Genomic DNA, 10,363 nt, shown 5'->3' on the forward strand with positions numbered 1-10,363 from the left:
AGGGTGTCCCACGTCTACCTGTTCCAGTCCCCGCTCTCTCCCTCACATACACTCTTAATAGCCCGTCCCCACTGGTTTAATGGACTACTGTTTTTATCATTGAGAAGCAAAAAAAGTTTTAGAGCAAACAATAAAAATGATATTAATTGTATTCTTAGTGTTAATGTGAGGGAAATGAATCCTTAAAATAACTTAAGGTTATTAAGATACAAAAGTATTAAAAGTTAATATTAGGAACACAAAAAAATTGTTTTAAATTTAATTTCCCTCCTGTTTATTAAATTTGCTTGTCTGCTGCATACACAAATCTTGTCTTCGTCTGGCTGAAGATTGGCTCTGAACATGCTGATTTTTGGATTAATATTTTTACCATTTAACACGTTCACAACAATGGCTAATTTCCACACTTTTTTATATACCATAGAATTTTTCAACAATAAGAAAAACCATAATTTTTTTATATGTTTAAAGGCTAAGTATAACGAGAAAAGTTTATAGCCATCGCAAAATCGCACAAAAAAATTTTAATATGATTTTCAACGTTTACAAAGTACACCAAGGGGTATCTAAAAAATCAGGCAATTGTGTGCCCGACGGAGTACATGAGAGTCTGAGACATTTATTTAAGCGGAAGATCAAATTGAAGAAATCACCAAGACAGGCAAACAATAAAAACACAATAAGGAAATGCATAGCAACATGTGCCCCATCAGTCGTACAATGCGTTTTACTAAAGCACGGTGTGTATCTGATTGGGTACACGATGGCAGTTGTGAAAGATCATGTGTACCCAATCAGGTACATGTTGTGAACATGTTAACCCTAGAACTGGTATGCAATACAGTTGAATCAAACAGCAACAGTGGGTGTCTGCACTGCAATATGAGCTATCTGAACATGAAAGACATCAAGTCAGGATGGCTGTGTACACTAAGGCGTTACTTTCGGATGCAGGAGTTACCCATGGAGTCACGGGTTCGATTCTTGCACCTGACATTAGGGAATTTTGCGTTCTGTTGTACGCTTATGATACTTACTAGTCTGTGGTAAGATCGGTGGGAAGTTGATAGGATTAGTGATTTTGTTATATAAGTGTACCAGACCCAAAATACCCGTTTTTGCATTTTTTGTTATCACTGTTAAAAAAACTACTTGATTTGTATTTATTTTATGCTCTACGAGGCATTTTTATTGAATAATGATGATAATAATGGTTTTTTAGAGTTAAAAACCCATTTATCCTACAATCACACAAAAATTGTAATATACTAAGTCAGTACTCATGGCGGGATACTCTGTTTCGGTAGTATCACCTCCCGCCTTCAGATTATTCAAGGATTATTAGCTCACCAGACTTTAAATCAGCTGGGATTGTTTATTTATTACCTATTTGTAAGAAAAACCTTTTGTTAATTAACTGTAGGTTTATGGATGTATCATGTGACTAAAGTTAAATATTTTAGTGCTTAAAAATTTAAAGTTTTTATATTGTTTTATGATAAGTTTGTGTTAGTTTTTGAGTTTTATGTATCAGAAAAGTATATTTCACTAATGGAGGGAAATAAATTTTTTACCACCATAGATAGAATAATAGCTAATTTGATATTTGGATATTTATTAATTTACCTGGTGAAAACCACATGTTTTGAAGCATAGTTTCTGAAGCTTAAATCCAATTGTGAGATACTCAGAAGCTACATTTAATGCTTGAAACAGTGAAAGTTTATCCTAGTAATTCCTACTGAGGTGGTCAGTAACTTGACTTGAGCAGTTTCCTGTTGAGAATTGCTGTCTTCCACCACTAACTCGTTCATAGTTTTTTACTATCTGCAATCTGTTATCAGCTAATTGTTTGTCTGTTTGTCAAACCAACTAATGACAGCTGTTATCCATCAACTTTGATTTGCAAGAAAGAAAATGTTCACAACAGCAAAACAACCCAGACTGTGGAATTTTCATGCTGGTAAACAAACAATCTCTGGTTTTACAGATAAGTCAAACTAAAGGGATCCCCAAAAATGGAATGCTACAAGAAATAACATATGATATGGTGATAGAAAAAAGTTTGAATTAATAAAGTTATTTAGGAGTATGTGGAAAAAAGGTGGAATAATTGATGAGTGTACCAAAAAAAGTTGCAAGAACAGTTATAAAAACTATAAAACAAACTTAAGTTCAAAAAGTAAAATTCCAGAAAACTAAAACACTGAAGTAAAAACCGATTACTGGATTTATCGGATAATGAGGAGACGTATTCATATTGGATGATAGTCATGCAAGGGATATTGGTGTGCCGCTACAAAAAGTAGATGGTCCAAATAAAAATGTGAGTGTTTTAAGTCGTCCTGGAGCCCCCTATAAGTATGTGATAGGGGATGTGGTAAGATGACTTCAGGCTTCTCTGAGAGTGATCACATTGTAATTATTGCAGGAGCAAATGATATTCTTCCAAACAAGAGATGCCAATACATCCCTGACTTAAAACCAATAGTGGAGTTTGCTTGATATACAAATGTCATCGTCCGTCATGTTCCAAATCGTTTTGATAACAACTCTTTTATATATGACAGGAACATTACATTTTTCAACAAAAGGATAGGGGACAAACTTATTCAGAATAGTAACATTTGTCTGCTCAATCCAGGCTTTCTCTGCAGAGAGCGCTACAACAGAAAGTGTTTTCACATGAACTATAAAGGGAAATAATATTTTTATCAAATCACCTAGCTGAACTGATAAGAAAGTTTGCTATGGATAGTGGACAATCAGGAAAATTGGTGATTCCTGCATCGGAAAGGAAGATAGAAGACCACAAACCACAGCCGAGCAGTGTTTTTATCAGATGAGAGTGTGCGGCATGAGACAGTTTCCGTCTGCTTTGACCCCTGTGAGCCTCGGAATAGATTCAGTGATGGTGACTTCCAGTGATGACTCTCTATCAGTACCTAGGTTGGATCTCAAGTCTAAGACATTGTTTTCATCACTAGGAAACCTTAGGAACCAATTACCTGCAATGGTGAAGTAAGAAATGATGAACATTCTGAAATTCCAGTAACTCCTCAGTCACTTCCAGAGTAAGATTTGATAGTAAAGGGTTAGACAACTCCAAATGTGGACTCATACAATAAATTGATTAGGATTACTAAAGATTTAGAGGAAAATGGTAACACTGTTGAAGATAATAACATTAGAGAAAAAGGAAAAAAAGGTATTTTTTAAGAAACAGAAATTAAACTTAAATTTTACATAAAAACAGCATGCAAGTGCCAAATGTAATAAAAACAAAAAATACTCTAATATTAATTCAGAAATATCAGTTGTGAACAACAATACTCTGGTAATGTACTACAATATTCAGGGTATTGAAAATAAGATTAATCAATTAGAGGTAGCTCTTTTAAGCGACAAAATTAATCTTAGAGTCTTACGTTTTTCTGAACATTGGTTGCCTAAAGAAAAAAAATGTTATTTTAACACTTTTGCAAACTAGAAATTTGCATCTGTTTTTCAATAGATATGGTAAGTCAAGAGGTGGGGTCTGCATTCTAGTACACAGGAAAAATTGTTGTACTAAGATAAAGACAGATATATATCATCTTTCTCTGGAAGAAAATTTTGAATGAACCAAGGTAGAAATTTTAAATTTAAATATTATAGGAAAAAAAATTTATATTTATAGTAATCTATAGAGTCCCAGATGATAACAATTTAAAAAATGTTCTCAAACGTTTTGATAAATTGCTTACTAAATTTGTGCCTGAGCATAAAATAAAAATCAGTGGAGATTTCAATGTAGATTTTATTTATGTTGGTGGTTAGGTTTATTGACTTCACATGTATATTACCAAACAGTGACTGACCCCACAAGAATTTATAGATTTAAATCATCTTGCATAGATAATATTTTTGTAAATCTTTCTTTAGATTGCTTAAGGCCTTTTGTTGTGGAGTATGGGTTCTCAGATCACAATGCACAATACCTTGCTATCCCAAAAATAATCAATAAAAATCCAAAGCCAAAGTTTGAAAGAAAACACATTTTTAATAAACCAAACACAATATATTTTTGTAAATTATTATCAGAAAAAAATTGGATACATTTTATTAGTGCATCCTCAAGTGAGCAATGTTACAATGAGATTTATTTGATACATTCCAAAAAGCTTTTCCTATTAAAACATTCAAACATTTCAGAGAAATAGATAAAACAGAAAGAATTAGTAACAAAAGAAATTGAAGATATGTGCAATCACAAAAATATTTGCTAGCCCAAGAATAAAAGTTTAATTTTATGCAAAATTTCAAATCATACTCTAAAGTTTTTAAAATTAACTATAAAAAAGAGATAAACAAAGCCAAGAAAAAATGTAATGAGAAACTGTTGGCTGACTCAGATAATTTAATGAAAAGTACATGGAGGATTGTGCAGCATGAACTTGGAAGACACCCAAATAATGATTCTGGACTAAGTTAAATATTGGTAAGAGGTAAAAGCTCACAGACTCGAAAAAAATAGCTAAATATTTTAATGAATTCTTTTGTAAAGCTGCACAGGAGGCTGCTAAGGGAGCATTACTACCTAGAGCCCTGGCATTGTTGGATAAAATGCCCTTTCAATCAATTCCAAAGTTTAATTTCCAACCAGTAGCTGAATCAGTAGTTTTAAAGTAATTAAACAACCACCAAACAAGTCTTCAACTGGTTGGGATGAAACTTCCACAGCAGGTCTTAAGGATGCAGCCTTCATAATTCTAAAACTCTTGACAAAAGCAATATATATGTCATTACTAACTGGTTATTTTCCAGAAAAACTTAAATATTCAACTGTGCTTCCTCTATAAAAAAAATCTGATAAAACCTATCAAAATAACTATTTTCCTGTAGCATTTCTTCCGATTATTTCATAAATATATGAAGATATTGTACTGAACCAGTTTGAGAGCATTTGAATAAGTTTTTAACTAAATATCAATTTGGTTTTAGAAAGAATTGCTCTACTACAGGTCTTTAATTTGATTAATCATGCTCTGCAGGTCTTGGATGGATCAGGCATAACACTTGGAGTCTTCTGTGATCTATCAAAGACTTTTGATTGAGATTCATGAGTTATTCGTGAGATTTTGCTTGAGAAACTTCAGTATTACGGCATGAGTAAAAATGTAAAAAAATGTAGCATGGTTTCAATCTTATTTACTAAACAGATATCAAAGAGTTAAAATCATTTCCGAAAATGGTTTGGATTGTTTTTCAGAATGGCAAAAAGTTCAGTACAGTATCCCTCAAGGATCAAAATTAGGACCTTTTTTATTTCTAGTCTATGTTAATGACCTTCCCTTTAATTTTGATGGCAGTCTAACTTTGTTTGCAGATGACACAACAGTGCTCATAACAGCCAAAACTCTACCAGAAATCAAAATGAAATTGAAGTCATCAATCCGTTAGCTCTCGAATTGGTTTAAGTGCAATGGATTAAATCTCAATTTTTCTAAAATTAACATGATCAATTTTAGAACAATAAAAACCAACTTCAACAAATCTTATCAAATAGAACATAATACAGAATTTAAATTAATTAATTCAACCAAATTCTTAGGAGTATTAATACAGGATGGTTTAAAGTGGAATGGACACATTAATAATTTGTGATCTAAACTGACTAATGCTTTATTCGCGATTAGGCATATTACAAGAGTTGTGACTTCCTATGACCAAGGCAGTCTATCATGGGTATTTTCAGTTGCTTTTTTCTTAAGGTATTATATTTTGGTGACAGTAGTTACAGCCACAAAACGTTTATTCTGCAAAAAAGAGTAGTATGTAATATTGCCAACATTATTTTTAGACAGTCATGCCAGCCATTCCTCAGACAGTTCAAAATTTTAACATTACCTGCTCTCTGTATTTTAGAATTAGCAGTATTTGCAAAAAACATAAATCCAATTTTATAAAACTTAATCATCAACATGAATACAGTACAAGAAACAAAAACAAGTTCCAGTACCATTCCCATTGTCTCACTCTTTTAGAAACTGGACCATTTTATGAAGGAATTCAATTATTTAACAATTTACCTCGAAATTTGGCTTTAGAAGAGTATTCCAGAATTTTTTGAAAGGGACTTGAAAAATTGCTTATTGAAGCTTGTACTTATACAATTTTAGATTTTAGTCCTGATTTCATAGTATAAAACTGTATTTTATTATTTTAATGATCACTGTTATTGTAATTTGTCAACATTCTGTAATAGTATAAATGTTGTATTAGATACTGTAAATTACGTGTTATATTGTTACAGTTGCATTGCAACATTCTATTGTAAACCTATGTAACAAATAAATCAATAATAATAATAATAATAATTTAATTTTGAACCATGTAAATATTTTTAGAATAACATAAGAGCACACAATTTGAGTAGTAGACTCGTTACTGGGCACAAGCCTTTGTGGGCCTAATTTCATATATATAGTTTACTATGTGTTTTGTCAGCACCACAAATAAATTTGAGGTAGGTTCAATTAACCCTAGATTACATAACCTGTTTTGGAGTCACGTGTTCACAAAACCTTCGTAAAATTTACGACTAGCTTTGTTATTATTTTTCTCATACTGTTACACTAATTAAGTAGTTTTAGAAGTATGTATTACATTCTCTGTATATTATATGAGACGAATTGATTAATATTTGTGCTTAATAAATCTTATATAGTATTCTTATACACATATTTTGAATATGTGTTAAATTCGTACAAGAAAAATGAGGGTTTTGAAAAAAAATATAAATGTGAGATAATTATTTTATTTGTTCAAAACATTACGTAAATACAAAAGTTTACTATAAATACTTATAAAAAAAGATAATACAATCAATAATGGGTAAAAAAATCATCATTAGGTAGAACCACAAAGTTACTGTACTTTACGAGGCCGTACAATTGTTCATGGTCCTTCATCACATGAAATACAAGTTGTAGCTTTGTGTTGGGCACATATAGGGTGGTGGCAATGCTTACAATACGTTGTTGTCATTCGCCTTAGGTTAGAGGGACAATAGAAACACACTTTCCTCGTACCTGGAGGTGGGGCAGCGCCGGGATTGTCAGGGATTCCTAGAACGCCACAAATCATTGTGCGCAGCCTCGTCTAAGGCTTGTTATCTGGAGGCGGTTCTGCATGTGAGGTCTCCTAAGGTCCATAAATAGTTCTTTCATGAAGGTTCTTCTATTGGCAGGTTGATTTCCTTTTTCAAGATTGTTTGTGCAATATATCACATATGAATTTACAAAGCTAATGTTCAATATGCCAAAGAACACAGCTAATGGCCAGCGTTGGGTCTTCCTACTGCATGACATGTTGTTACACAATTGGTCCATGGCATCGACTCCTCCTTTCGTTTCATTGTAAGTATGAATTATATCTGGCTTATGTGTTTCGTTGTTGATATGGTTACCTTCATGCATGGTTGAGAGGAGGAGAACGATCTTTGGCCAGGTGTGCTCCGGAACGAAGCAAATGTAGGTTGATGCACTGGGAACTAAAAATCCTTACACTCATATTTTAAAACTAATCTAGAGAAATGGTATAGTTATGAATATGTTTAGAATAGTTTTATTTGCTGACCACTAGCAAAGTCTATCACTTGGCGGGATAAAGAATTTCTTTTCTGTCTGTATGTCCACATGATATCTCGAGAACAAATTGGCCACATAGTCTTCAAATTTTACACTAAGCTTCATTTATATATGAACAACATCGAGTTCGAACATGGTGCATTTCACTCCATGGGATTTGGCTGAGCATTATTGAACATTTTTACGGTGGTCTTATGTGTATCCATGATGGCAATGAGGAAATCGAAGAATAAACAAATTGGCTGGTCATTTGACATTTTAACAGGCACATAGAAACACATGTAAATATTGTTGGATACTTTGCTGGATTGATCGGTAATACTTTTGTTACGCCCTATTGGGTCCTTCGATCTTTGTATCGGTTTATTTGTAAATAGACAAGATAGAGATTGATGAAAGTACGTGTCATCCATGCTATGGGATCTGGCTAAGCATTAGTAAAGTCTAAAACTCAGTGTATAAATTTGAAATGTTGTACTTTTTTGCTTAGCTATTACTAAGGACTGTGGCAAATTTTGGTTTCTGTTTGTAATTCACATGAGTTGAGTCATCTCGTTCAACACCCTGAAGAATCATCGGTTTACCCGATCACATCTGCCTATGTATTTGTTTCCACTGGATATCTCAAGACTTATTTGAGCTATGGGTATGATATTTAGCATATAACTTCATTTCTACATAGACATCTTTGTGTTTGATGATGTGCATATACCTCTAAATGATTTGGCTGAGTATGTATAGGCTAGCTAGCCACAAGATACCTTGAGAATAATTTCATCTGTAGATGTGCAATTTTTCATGAAACTTTTAGTCTGTGTATACTATGAATCATGAAACAATATGGATCTTGTTAAGTTATTAGCAGACAAAACTAAAAACTACATGATACGATAAGGAGGGTTGATTGGGCAAGAGAAAAAAAAACTCTCTTCACTGCGATCTTGAAGGTCTATTGAGGTAACATAATTCTATAATCTAGACAGCCCAGGTGTTTTGAGGATTTTAATAAAAAGGTAACTGTATGTTATCATTGGCCTAATAACGATATTGTAAAACCAAACAACCATCAGGCTGTATATCTTAGGTTCTGCTACAGAACTGTCTGCTGGTATGAAGAATGATAACAGTACAACACAGTAGTGACTTAAATTGCAGATTGAAAGCTTTTATGAAGCATAATTTCCACATATTTAGCTTAGCTAAGAGTATGTCAATAGTGTCCTAAAGACAGAAGCTGAGGTTAAGCTTTATCTGTGGGGTAAAAAGACCTAAATTTGAGGGATTTCCACTCACACAGTCCATTCTCTGCACACTTAATCCCATATCAAATTCAGAGCTCTTTGCTTGATTTGGAGTAATAAACTTTGTGCTTACCTCTTACTATAATGACAAAGTACTAAAATTTAACTACATTCATATTAACTGACTCACCACTGTGTCTGGATTTTACTGTATGACAAGAAAATATAGCCCTAATCCATTCAAGAGTGAGCCGATCTACACCTTTTTTTATTCACTGCTCTATAAATTGAGTCTACAGAGGTGCTGACATAAGCATACTCTCATATCCAAGAATACATAAAGAACTATTTCATTTTCCTCCAATGACCTCTCATTCTTCTAGACTGCTGAGGATCTGGATTTTGGGCTTCCCAGATTGGTAGGTGTACTGTTCAGGGTGTAGAGAGCTGTGTTGTAAACAACCTTACCTCTAATATGCTTATCAACTATCTTTTCTATAGTTTTTAAAAGAAAATATGTTAAGTTACGATTACATGTTACAATTTATGCTCACATAAAGGTTGAGCATCAGCCTTGGGAATACAAACCACTTCCTCCACTGTTGGGGGATATGTTACGTAGAAAAGCTGTATAAGCTACATCCAGTCTCTGTTAGAGATGGGTCAGAAATATCCCATCTCCTCCTGGAGATTTTACTGGTTTGTTCACTAACTAGCTCATCTAGCCTGGAGTGAACAGTTTCTTGGCTATATGGTTGCCCCAATTAGTGAATAGTGTTGATATTCCTTCAAGTATGAGGAGTACCTCATCAACCGCAGATGATATGGAACCTGGAAAGTGGGTTGCTAGGAGGAGATTGTTGGTTTCATATTATCTCAAAAGATCAGTAATATTGGTATAGTCTCTTTTGAGGGTATTCTGCAGCCTGGATGTTGTAGGGGTTAATTCAATCCTGCTGCTGAAGTTCCTTTTCGATTAGATTTTGTAATTACATTCTGGCAAAGCAAACTCTATTCAGCCCACTGACCCAGCCAAAGCTTTATTAAAGTTCTGTGACAAAAAAGAAACAAAACAAAAATAAACATCTAAGTAGACAAGTCGTATAATTTTAAATTCTCAACCAAGAAAATAACTTGTTAAACTTCTTTGACACCTTCCCAGAGAATTAGAGCTAAAACATAAAATTAAAGGAAAACAATTAAAAGAATTTGTAATTAGATTAGTCCCATACTAATCATTGTATAGTAACCTGTTCTAAAGAAAAAACAATATTTTAATTTTAATTTAAATAAGGATTAAATTTCTCAAAACGACTTTTTTATACTCATACACAGTAGCAAGTATTTGTAAGTACTGGATTTGAATAAAATCAGTTTTTTTCTATAAATTTACAAAAGACTTATTATTTTAAAATGTCTACAAGGAACGCCCGGAACACCTGACAACTATGTCAGCATATAAACAGCATAAAATAACAGCTGGTTGCTAGG

Source organism: Homalodisca vitripennis, chromosome 2 (assembly GCF_021130785.1).
Source record: "Homalodisca vitripennis isolate AUS2020 chromosome 2, UT_GWSS_2.1, whole genome shotgun sequence".
Taxonomy (NCBI): domain Eukaryota; kingdom Metazoa; phylum Arthropoda; class Insecta; order Hemiptera; family Cicadellidae; genus Homalodisca; species Homalodisca vitripennis.